We start from the raw sequence: 12,238 nt of genomic DNA, 5'->3' as shown, positions 1-12,238 counted from the left end.
CACTACAAGTGGCCGTTCCTTCAAATAGTGCAATATATTGTATAAGGGTATGGGGGTTATTACAGACACAGCCCATCTTTGTACTGCATATGACAAAGGACATTTTAGGACATTTAGTGATTCCCTCCATTTGCTCAGCTCCAAAGCTGCTTGAGCAAAACAGGCTGACAAAATTTGTTTCATTCTACAAAAAGATAAGCTACTGAAAAATGTAGTTGTTAGATGAAAGTACCTATCTGTCCACCCATTCCTCCATCAGTCTCTCTGTGCAGAGAGTCTATTCTTACCTTGTTCTTCATGAACTTTGAGTGGTTCTTATAGACTTCCATCTGTTTTAAGTCTCCATCCCTGCCATCTGTGTGCAAAAGGCCATTTGTCTTCATCGTTTGGATCTCGTCCTCCAGGTCTCGAATATTCCTCTCCAGTGATGCAAGTTTGGTGTCCTGTGTGGGATATGATTTACCAAAAAGCCAAGTGTTATGGAGAAAGAAGGTCAAAAAGATCTTTCAAACAAACAATGAGAAAGATTCTGTAAGGCCTTGAATCTTCCAACTTGAAGACTTTATCTATGATCATCATGACACAAAGCCAACATTGAAAGTTTGTCTTAATAAACTTTCCTTAAATTCTGCATTTACTTAATTTCAAATTGTAGTTCTGTAAACTACTGCAAATAAAATGTAGTTTTTGGATTGGAAGGTATTCTGTGAAGCTAGAAAAATGTTACAAGTAAGTTTAAAAAAAAAAATTCTAAAATTCAAAACTCAGATTTTCAGATGTACAAAAATACAATTCACTCCCACAGTATACAATTCAGTCCCACAAGATTGAATATGGTTACTTTTTCGAAAATCTCTTTTTGATTCGTTTAGTTCCAAAAAAAATCTAATTCAGAGCCATCTATTGTGTTTTAATCAAATCTATAAAATGACACAAAACAATTCAAATACAGTTTTTATAAATGTAACATATAGAATTAAAATGATAAGTTTACTTCTTTATATACAGAACACCAACGAGCCGTTGCATTGAGACCACCCCCAGCTTAAAGCAATGAGCGTGCCTGGCAACCTGGTGCAGCAGGTGCAGTTCACAGAGCAGTATATGCCACCCGAGTGTTAGGTGTCAAAATTAGAAAAGCTGCTGATTATCGCAGTTTGATAAAGGACAAATTGTGATAGCACAGCCCCTCTGGCCTGGTTTGACAAATCAAGATTCCTGGTGCATCATGTCGACAGCTGAGCACGGACACACCGATTACCAACAGAGGCTATGGCACCGGCGGCTGTGTTATCCTGTGGGTGATGTGTCATGTTTGTCCCAATATCAGTATATTTGATGGAGCTATACGATAAACACACAATGGAGGCCGAGTGCACAGCGACTAGCAACTGTTCGCAGTATATACAGGGTCCCACATGTCAATGTTTACGAATAGATTAAATGAAACGGGACAAAATTTATCTTTACAAACTATATATCATTATAAAGGTCTAAGCATCAAGCATCAACGACAGATCTCTGTTTTTCAATGGAAAGCTTATAAGGAATGTATCTGCTAAATTTTTGTAAGCAGTACACATCAAAACATGGATAAACAAAACACAGTACATACCAGATTCGTTTTAATAGCTAGTCATAAACACATCCACAGCTGTAAATCCCGGTTTAGTTAGAAAGGTAAGGGTCCACTAAACGCCATCTCATAGCGCACTTTTAGTCCAACAAAGCAATAATGTTGCAATAAGGATGGTAATTCCTTTGTTTAATTCTCATTTCTTCGGGGACAGTATTGTTTGTATCCATTATGGAATAACCTACGCTCAAAAAACTGCGTCTTGGTAGTAAAAAACAGCATGGTTTTGTAGCATACAGTGTCACAAACAGAATGAGACCACTAAAAAAAACTAGACATAATCTCAGAAAAATGGTTGCAGGAATCTCATTTTTTATGGTATCTTCTTCAGATTTGAAATAGAAACTCATGAGACATGTGACTTTCAACCCATTACTTTTCTGTGTCTATAACTTTTTATATTTTTGAGCATTATGGATGACTCTTGATGATGGACTCTGGATGATGGACAGTAAAGCCCAAAGGGTCTTCTTTCCAAAGAAGGGGGGGGGGGCTGCTGCTTAACAGGTTAATGTCTCTCTTGTTTGTGCCGTCTCAGAAGATGCTGTGTCCATGTTACCTAACCCTGAGCTATCAGTTATCACATCCACAAGATCATTACTTTTCACCTGCATTCTCCTCAAGGGAATGTGCTTGGGAATTAGCAGAACAGAGGATGGAGTATCAGAGGATGGAGCTCCCTGCCTCAACATTTGATCCACATGATGTTTCCAGGATCGATCGATAACGAGCACACACGTTAACGATGTAGGAGACAGGTCCCGTTCTTGACATTACCACTCCAGGCATCCATTATTCTCCTCCTCGGTAGTCACGAACAAGGATGAGTCTCCAACATGAAATTCTCTCAACTTAGAGTGTTCTTGGCATCGTAACTGCTGAGCATCCTGGGACTGACTCACGGTTCTGGCAAGATTAGGTTTAAGAAGATCTATTTGGGTTCTTAATTTGTGATTGAGGAATAACATTGCAGGTGATTCTTTGGTAGTAGCATGGGGAGTATTTATGTATGTTAAAAGGAATTCATCAAGTCTGGATTGAAGCTGACCCCCTGGAAGCTTTCAGAGCATGTTTGAGTGTTTGGACAAAACTTTCAACTTGCCCATTACTAGAGGGGTGATAGGGTGCAGAGCGAATGTGTTGCACTTCATTTGCCTTCAGAAAGAATGAAAACTTTTCAGCGCAAAACTGTGGGTCGTCGTCACTGACAATAACATTAGGGACACCATAACAACTTAAAAGTCCCTGCAAGACTTGAATGGTTTTGCTTGTGGCAGTGCTGTCCATGATGGAGACTTCAGGCCATTTAGAGTGTGCATCAACTACAAAGAAGTACATATGGCCTTTAAAGGCACCAGCAAAATCCACATGTATCCTTTCCCAAAGATGACTTGACCAAATCCATGGGTGAAGTGGTGCCGGACAGGGGGAATTTTGTATATGTTGCCACAACTAGCATGATTTGGACTGCAACTCAATCTGTCCATCGATCCAGACATAGCTACAGGCCAGATGTTTCATCCTTACCACCCCATTTCTTTTCTTTACAGAGAAGATAATTAAGTGGATTCAAAACAGATGCTAAATTTGGAATGAAACGACCATGGTAGTTAATCATTCCAAAGAAAATGCGTAATTGACTTTGATTGGTGTGGGTGCTTCCATAATCGCTTTAATCTTTTCTGGTGATTTATTGTAGTCCAGCTGCATCGATGTAATGACCCAGATTCTCCAATAACTGTTTGAAAATATGAGTGGATATGGTGTGTAATTTCCTCGACTCCTGTGCCACTGGCATCTGCAAGTAATCATTTGAAAAGTCTAGCTTACTGAATAATTGACCACCAGCAAGAGATGCAAAAAGATCTTCTATGCACGGAAGTGGGTAGTGGTCCACACAAATGGCTGGGTTGAGTGTCACATTAAAATCACCACAAAGTCCAGTGATCTTTTTTGATCACTGGTACCACAGGTGTGGCCCACTCACTGTACTGTATTGGTGAAATCACTCCCATCTCTGTTAAACGTGTCAATTCAGCCTCTACTTTTGCTCAAATAGTGTACAGTACTACCCTTGGCTGATAGAATTTTGGAGTATGATCAGGCTTGAGCCTAATTTTAGCTTTAATTCCTTCCATGGTGCCCATTTTTTTCCCAAAAACTTTGGAGTGCCGTTTTAACAGTTTCTATAGTGTCCGCAACTCCATGGTTGACTGTTTTTATGTCTTGCCAAGTAAGTTTTATAGATCTCAGCCATTCTCTACCAAATAATGGTGGGGCATCACTGTTAACCACTGACTGTTCAATTTTACGCTACTTTGATGACCCCTACTGGTGCTAGTGCTTCTCCAGTGTATGTTTTTAAAATTATGTCAGTCGGTTGCAATGGATTATGCTGCAAGTCATTATCATATTTTTCCTTTGAAATTAGTGACACTGCAGCACCTTTATCCAGTTCCAGTTCCACTCTTCAATTTCTGGAGTTAATCAAATGTGTGCGAGTTGCTCTCTTTTGGTTACCATATACAGTGACATTTCCTTCTCTGTACTCGGATCACCACTTTGTTTTCCTCCAGCATCCAAATGATGCACACGTCTTTTATCATTTTACTTCTTTTACATGGCTTACACTTTTTCTAGTGCTTTCTTTCTCCCTAAAAGTTTATTTTATTTCTGAACATGCATCTGATGTGGCTTTTCTTTCCACACGAAATGGCAGGCTTGATCTTTGTACCAGCTGTCCTCATCCGTGTAGTTCGTTTTCCCACATCTCTTACAATAGGGTCGCTGTTTTGGTGAGGAAACAGGCATTGCATTTACATTGAGGGAAGTGCTGAGCTGCTGAGCTTCGCAAGCGACGGTCTCCGTGGCCACCACGATCTCTACAGCTTTGAGAAAAGTAAATGCCACCTCTGTGAGAAGTCACTTTTGTATGGCTTCGTTGTGTAATCCACAAACAAATCTATCTCTTAGAGCATCTTCAAGTGTGTACCGTGTTCAGAGAGTTGTTTTAAATGGCTACATATTGTGCAACCGTCTCTCTTTTCTCTTGATTGCGTTTGTGGAAGCGGAATTGTTCTGCCATTATGAGGGGCTTTGGCGAAAAATGTTCCGTTAACGTCGTAATCTCCTGATACATCTTTTCTCCTAGTTTAGCAGGTGCATTCAAGTTATGTAGAAGATTGTACGTTTTAGTTCCCATAACGCTTAACAACACTGGTACTCTTTTCACCTCGTCAATATCATTGGCCTTTGTGAAGTTTTCAAACCTTTCAACTGTTCGCAGTATATACTGTACAGGGTCACACAGCACCCTCAAAAGCATAATACAACAACTGCAGGATAACCCAATTGCTAATAATGGGGCCTAATGAAAGCTGTCAGGTATCTGAACATCGTTGCGGACCAAGTGCACCCATTTATGGCAACTGTGGTCCTTGTCATTGAGGGCCATTACCTACAGGATAATGCGCCATGCCAGAATCTGCACTTCCAGAATCGTCAAGGAGTGTTTTGAGGAAGATGATGGTGAATTTCTTTTAATGCCTTGGCCTCCAAATTCACCTGACATTTACCCAATCGAAAAGCGGGTTTGCAATAAAGTACATCACCACCACCCGCAATGTACTGGAACAGAACAGCCTGCTAGTGGTTCATCTGTGTATATAACCATAAAATCAGGTCACCAAAAAAAAAAAAAAAATCTATTTAGCAAAATATCACATGTAAAGGCCCGTTCACACCAGCAAAATTTTCTGTTTCTGGCAACCTCTGACACTATTCACTAGCTCTTAGCAATATAATCTGTTTGTATGTGCAAGATGTAGTTTTATGCTATAGCAGTGATGCCAGGCACATGACCAAAAGCACAAATCTTATAGGTTGTCTTTTTTTTTTTTTTTTTTCAAGATGGTAGAAAAGAGATTAGAATGTGGGTTTGCAGCACATTATTTGTGCTGTCTTTTATTACATATCATTTTATGAAACAGCCAGTTTATACAGACTTTTACATCATTTTTTAAGCATGACTTGGATCATTGTTTTTTTTTTTAGAAATTAGAACAACTCTAATAACAAAAATAAAGCAAAACAAAAATCTGTTGTTGGCATAAGAATGTTTGTGGTGGCTTGATCAGACACATTAACAATGCTTTATTCAAATTAAAATCTTTATCACAAAGAATTTTTACATCGAACATTTACCTTGGTGTGAACAAACTATACAAATTCATATTTAAAAAAAATCTATTTTTTATTTATTTATTTAGTCATTTTTTTTAACTCTGTAGAAATCAGAATTTAATTTATAATGGTGTACAACTCTGTTAGGAAGTGGCATAGAAAAAAAGGAATTAAATGCATTAATTAATTATGCTGTTATAAACATGAATACAATGAAATTTATGAAAATAAGTTCACAACATTAATGTAAAATTTAACTTAGATATACAATATAATATTATTAGGGTTGTCCAAAGTTAATGTATGATTAATTGCATATGTATAACACTTGCTTATTAGTTCATAATGATAATGTTCATTATGATATCATAATGATACACTTATGTATTTATTTATTTTATTTAGTTCTCTTGGAACTGAATGCATTAATGCATTAACTAAAAAAAAATGTGTGTTATTACAGTTTAACATTTTGATTGACAACTCTGATTTTTTTTTTTTTTTTTTTTTTTTTGCAATTCCATACATACAAGAGAAAGTTATGTGTGCACTATACCTTCCATATGAAATCAGGCTCATAACACACAGCTGGTGATGTTCTCTGAAACACATGACATGACATATATATCAGCACACTTTAACTGTATAAGAATGCATACAAAATACATCAAATTACATCCACAGGGATAATCATAAAAAGATGCTGCTTACCCACACACAAATACAGCATAAACTTCTCCATTTGCAATAAGAGCAGTGTGTTAGAAAGCAGTCAAGCGATTTACAGATCAGTGTCATGACTGATTCGTGTTATCCATGCACACACACACACACACAGACACAAACAGAGCTTTCCCTCCTGAAGGGCTTTGTTTTTTGTTTTTCTGCAACATTTCGGCTGTAAATTAATTATAAATGTTATCTAGATTATGTTCACTTCCTGTCTATGTGCGTTTATGCTTATATATAATTATCATTGTTATAACCATTGTTCCTATCAAATTGAATGAATGGTGAAAAAAGTAGAATCTCTCAAAAAGTGTGGTTTACATCTGCTCCATCAAAGGTTCATTTTAACAATGTGTTGTTGTTGTTGTTGTTTTGCATACTCCTGCTGAAGTGATAAACAGATAATTTAAAGTTAGTGCCTTTTGTATTCAGTCTTGTGCTGATGTATTCATCAGTATTATGTAATAAAAACCTGGAAGTAGAAAACAAGTCGTTTTGGCAGCTTGGTTTTAATTAAAGGTGTTTATTGGATTAACAATTAAATTAAATTAATTAAACAATTAAATTAAATACCAATTAAATTTTGAGTAAAACTTTCAGTAGGTTATAGATAGATAGATACAGTAGATAGATAGATAGATAGATAGATAGATAGATAGATAGATAGATAGATAGATAGATAGGTCCCATGTTCTTTGTCAAATTAATGACAATTTTTATTTTTTTTCCTTTTTTTCATTTTTGGTGTGTGTGTCTGTGTTAGCATTTTGGGTATAAAGGGAGTAATTGCTAAAATATAATCTATTTCATCTAAGTGATCATAGTATTTCAATTAATGACAAGTTTGATGTCGATGATTAATGTTTTTTGCAAATGGATTCATTTGAGGAATTCTCTCTCTCAACCCTGTTAAGGAGTGTCTTGGGGTTATCCTGATGGGAACCAGTGGCAGGTCTTCTGCCTTTCTCATCACAGCATTTTTGGCGCCTCTTAGTGGTCACTACTAGACTCTCTATGCAGACAACTGACATTCCTTTACTGAATTCATTACTATTTTCTTGTGAGCTTTCTGATGTGTATTAACTCCTGGCAAGTTTCCTGGATTGGATCAGCATGTTCTTTACAAATTAAAGAAACACTTTTAAGATACATTGTGTACAAAGAAATGTAAACAAAAAGCATTACAATCACTGGTTAAAAAATCATGAATAGCATATGTGACTTTTGAGAGTCAATAAAAAAAATTAAAAATAACATTAAAACACACACAAAAAACAGCTAGACCTTGTTGCTTGGGGTATCTGGGTATTTTGCATGTTGTAAACAAAATAGCAATCTATATACATTATATCCTTGCACGATCTGACATTAGTTTACGTGTTTGCAGAATCAGCGTTAAAGATCTCACCTTCACACTGATGACGGTGTTGAGGACTTTAGTCTGGGTGGCTTCTGTTAGCTGGTTTCTCCTGTGTAACTCCTGTGGAGGAACTCGATAGAAACAGGGATGTCGACTCGTCATTCTCGCATGCCAGTGCAGCACCTCTCTGTCTTTCTGTCACTTTCTTACACTGACCTAAAGATGACGTCCTCTTGTGCTCATTTTAACCAACTGCTCTTTCTATAACAGTATTTGATTCCTTTTTGTGATGTTTTGACAGCTAAGCTACATGTACATATTTGTTTTTCCCTTCTCTCTGCCTCGGTTTTCTTCTATACATGTCATCGCTGAACAGGTATCTGTCTCTATCTATTATTCATTTCATTTTTCTTTTGCTTTTGAACTGTATTGCTTCCTTCGTCTAAAATGTGATCTCTCTCATAATGACACAGCAGGCTGGTAAACACGCCCTCAGGCAGTCATTATCAATTATTCATGTGAGGTGTTTTCCCCACAGCAAGAAGATCTGTCAGCAAACCCTTACCTTCAGACCTATATTATTTGCACTGGTCTGTGAGACATTACAGAATAGCATAAAAAAAAACAATGAGATTGATGCAATGTAAGATTGTTTTTTGCAGCCAAGATGTCAACAGGATTGACTTCAGGCTGTGCACCACTTTTGTTTGTACCTATATATATATATATATATATATATATATATATATATATATATATATATATATATATATATATATAGGTGCATCTCAACAAATTAGAATGTCGTGGAAAAGTTCATTTATTTCAGTAATTCATCTCAAATTGTGAAACTTGCGTATTAAATAAATTCAATGCACACAGACTGAAGTAGTTTAAGTCTTTGGTTCTTTTTAATTGTGATGATTTTGGCTCACATTTAACAAAATACCACCAATTCCAATTTAGCATATGTTGACATGCCAATCAGCTAATCAACCGAAAACAACTGAAAAGTTTTCCTAAACCTTCAAAATGTTCTCTCAGTTTGGTTCACTAGGCTACACAATCATGGGGAAGACTGCTGATCTGACAGTTGTCCAGAAGACAATCATTGACACCCTTCACAAGGAGGGTAAGCCACAAACATTCATTGCCAAAGAAGCTTGCTGTTCACAGAGTGCTGTATCCAAGCATGTTAACAGAAAGTTGAGTGGAAACAAAAGTGTGGAAGAAAAAGATGCACACCCAACCGAGAGAACTGCAGCCTTATGAAGATTGTCAAGCAAAATCGATTCAAGAATTTGAGTGAACTTTACAAGGAATGGACTGAGGCTGGGGTCAAGGCATCAAGAGCCACCACACAAAGACGTGTCAAGGAATTTGGCTACAGTTGTCGTATTCCTCTTGTTAAGCCACTCCTGAACCACAGACAACATCAGAGGCGCCTTACCTGGGCTAAGGAGGAGAAGAACTGGACTGTTGCCCAGTGGTCCAAATTCCTCTTTTCAGATGAGCGAAAGTTTTGTATTTCATTTAGAAACCAAGGTCCTAGAGTCTGGAGAAAGGGTGGAGAAGCTCATAGCCCAATTTGCTTAAAGTCCAGTGTTATGTTTCCACAGTCTGTGATGATTTGGGGTGTAATGTCATCTGCTGGTGTTTGTCCATTATGTTTTCGGAAAGGTCACTGCACCCGTTTACCAAGAAATTTTGGAGCACTTCATGCTTCCTTCTGCTGACCAGCTTTTTGAAGATGCTGATTTCATTTTCCAGCAGGATTTGGCACCTGACCACACTGCCAAAAGCACCAAAAGTTGGTTAAATGACTATGGTGTTGGTGTGCTTGACTGGCCAGCAAACTCACCAGACCTGAACCCCATAGAGAATATATGTGGTATTGTCAAGAGGAAAATGAGAAACAAGAGACCAAAAAATGCAGATGAACTGAAGGCCACTGTCAAAGGCCACTGTCTGGGCTTCCATACCACCTCAGCAGTGCCACAAACCTCCATGCCATGCCAAAATGAGACTGTAATTAAAGCAAAAGGAGCCCCTACCAAGTATTGAGTACATGTACAGTAAATTAACATACTTTCCAGAAGGCCAACAATTCACTAAACATGTTTATTATTTTTGTTTTTAATTATTATTATTATTATTTTTTTTTATTGGTCTTATGAAGTATTCTAATTTGTTTAGATAGTGAATTGGTGGGTTTTTGTTAAATGTCAGCCAAAATCATCACAATTAAAAGAACCAAAGACTTAAACTTCTTCAGTCTGTGTGCATTGAATTTATTTAATACACAAGTTTCACAATTTGAGAATAAATAAAAAAATTAAAAAATTAAAAAACTGAAATAAATCCACGACATTCTAATTTATTGAGATGCACCTGCATATATTTATCAAGAAAACAATCAAACAGAGAGCCATCATTTTGTCAAAACATAAATAAATTAATTAATTAATTAAATATTGGGGCTCTCACACAGGTGGCACTGGTACCTGGTGACTTTAGGACAACAGAGCATGGTGGGAAGTATGCATTTAAACAGGTCAATATTGGAGAATGGCATGTTTTGTATTTGTCACAGTTTCTGCTGCCAACTGGTTGCACTATGACCATAAATCAATTTTGCTTTGTAGATGTCTTCAGGCCAGGATTGAGCACTGCATTCCAGAGTTACAGCAAATTCCTTTGTCATTGCATTAATAGCATGCTTATGCTTGTGCAACGTTTCGTGAGTTTTCACGCATGTTTAGGTCCTTGAAGAAGAAGTAGTAGTAGTAGTAGTAGTTGTTGTAGGAGAGGAAGAGGAAGAAGAAGAAGAAGTAATAGTAGTAGAAGAGGAAGAGGAAGAGGAAGTAGTAGTAGTAGTAGAAGAGGAAGAAGTAGTAGTAGTATAAGTAAAAGAAGAAGAGGAAGAAGTAGTAGTAGAGGAAGAGGAAGAAGAAGAAGAAGAAGAAGAAGAAGAAGAAGAAGAAGAAGAAGAAGAAGTAGTAGTAGAAGAGGAAGTAGTAGTAATAGTAGTAGTAGAAGAAGAAGAAGAGGAAGAGGAAGTAGTAGTAGTAGTAGTAGAAGAGGAAAAATAAAGTAGTAGTAGAGGAAGAGGAAGAATAAGAAGTAGTAGTAGTAGAAGTAAAAGAAGATGAAGAAGAAGTAGTAGTAGTAGTATGTATTCGTTGATACAAATGAGATCTGTGAAGTGTTTCAGTCAGGTTTTAAAAAACATCACAGCACTGAATCAGCTTTGCTGAGAGTTTTTAATTATATTTTTCTTGCGACTGATCTCAGAAATTTTACTGTACTTTTACTTTTAGATCTGATGGCAGCGTTTGACACGATTGACCATCAAATACTTATATCTCATCTTGAAACATCTGTGGGTATCTGTGGAAATGCCTTAAGATGGATAAAGTCATATTTTCGAAATAGGAGTTTTTCGGTCCATATGGGAGAATTTGTATCGGCATTGGCACCCATTTCTTGTGGTGTCCCGCAAGGCTCTATTTTAGCACCTTTTTTTCTTTTCTCTGTATATGCTACCATAAGGATTGATTTTGGATAAATATGGTGTGTCATTTCATTCTTGTCATCTAACTGATGACACTCAGTTGTATTTGTCTCTTAACCCAGATTCTTCCAGTGCCTTGGGGCGTCTGTTGGCCTGTGTAGATGAGGTGAAGTCTTGGATGTCTGCCAACTTTTTGAGTCTTAATGAATTGAAAACAGAGATAATTATATTTTTTTCCCTCTGAAATGAGCGATACGGCTGGAGTTACTGTAACTTGGGAACACTAAGCCCTTTTAGGAAAAATCAAGTAAAAAATTTGGGTGTGATCTGTCATAGTGCTTTAAAATTTAACTCCCAAATTAGTGAAGTTGTCAAAGCTAGCTTCTACCAATTAAGAATGATTAGTAAGATCAAGCCTTTCTTAGCACATATAGACTTGGAGAAGCTTATTCATGTTTTTAATTTTTTTTCACCTAGATTACTGAAACTCACTTTATTACGGTACTCAAACAAAAAATTTTTTGGACAGATTACAAATGGTTCAGAATTCAGCTGCAAGACTACTGACGGGTATTCAGAAGTGTGATCACATTACTTCTGTTTTGAGATCGTTTCATTGGTTACCAGTACATTTCTGCATTTGACATCGAGAACATAGGCTGTAATTTAGATATATTTTTGAGATGGAAAAATGCAGTTTTACAAATGCTAGAAACGTGGCTTTCGAAGGAAAGGTTTCTATCAAATAGCACACCTAGCTTCCTAACTGATAGTAGAAGTAGTAGTGGTAGTAGTATAAGAAGAGGAAGAGGAAGAA

This window comes from Cyprinus carpio, chromosome A8 (assembly GCF_018340385.1).
Source record: "Cyprinus carpio isolate SPL01 chromosome A8, ASM1834038v1, whole genome shotgun sequence".
Taxonomy (NCBI): Eukaryota; Metazoa; Chordata; class Actinopteri; order Cypriniformes; family Cyprinidae; genus Cyprinus; species Cyprinus carpio.
Note: the sequence above shows the minus strand (reverse complement) of the source record.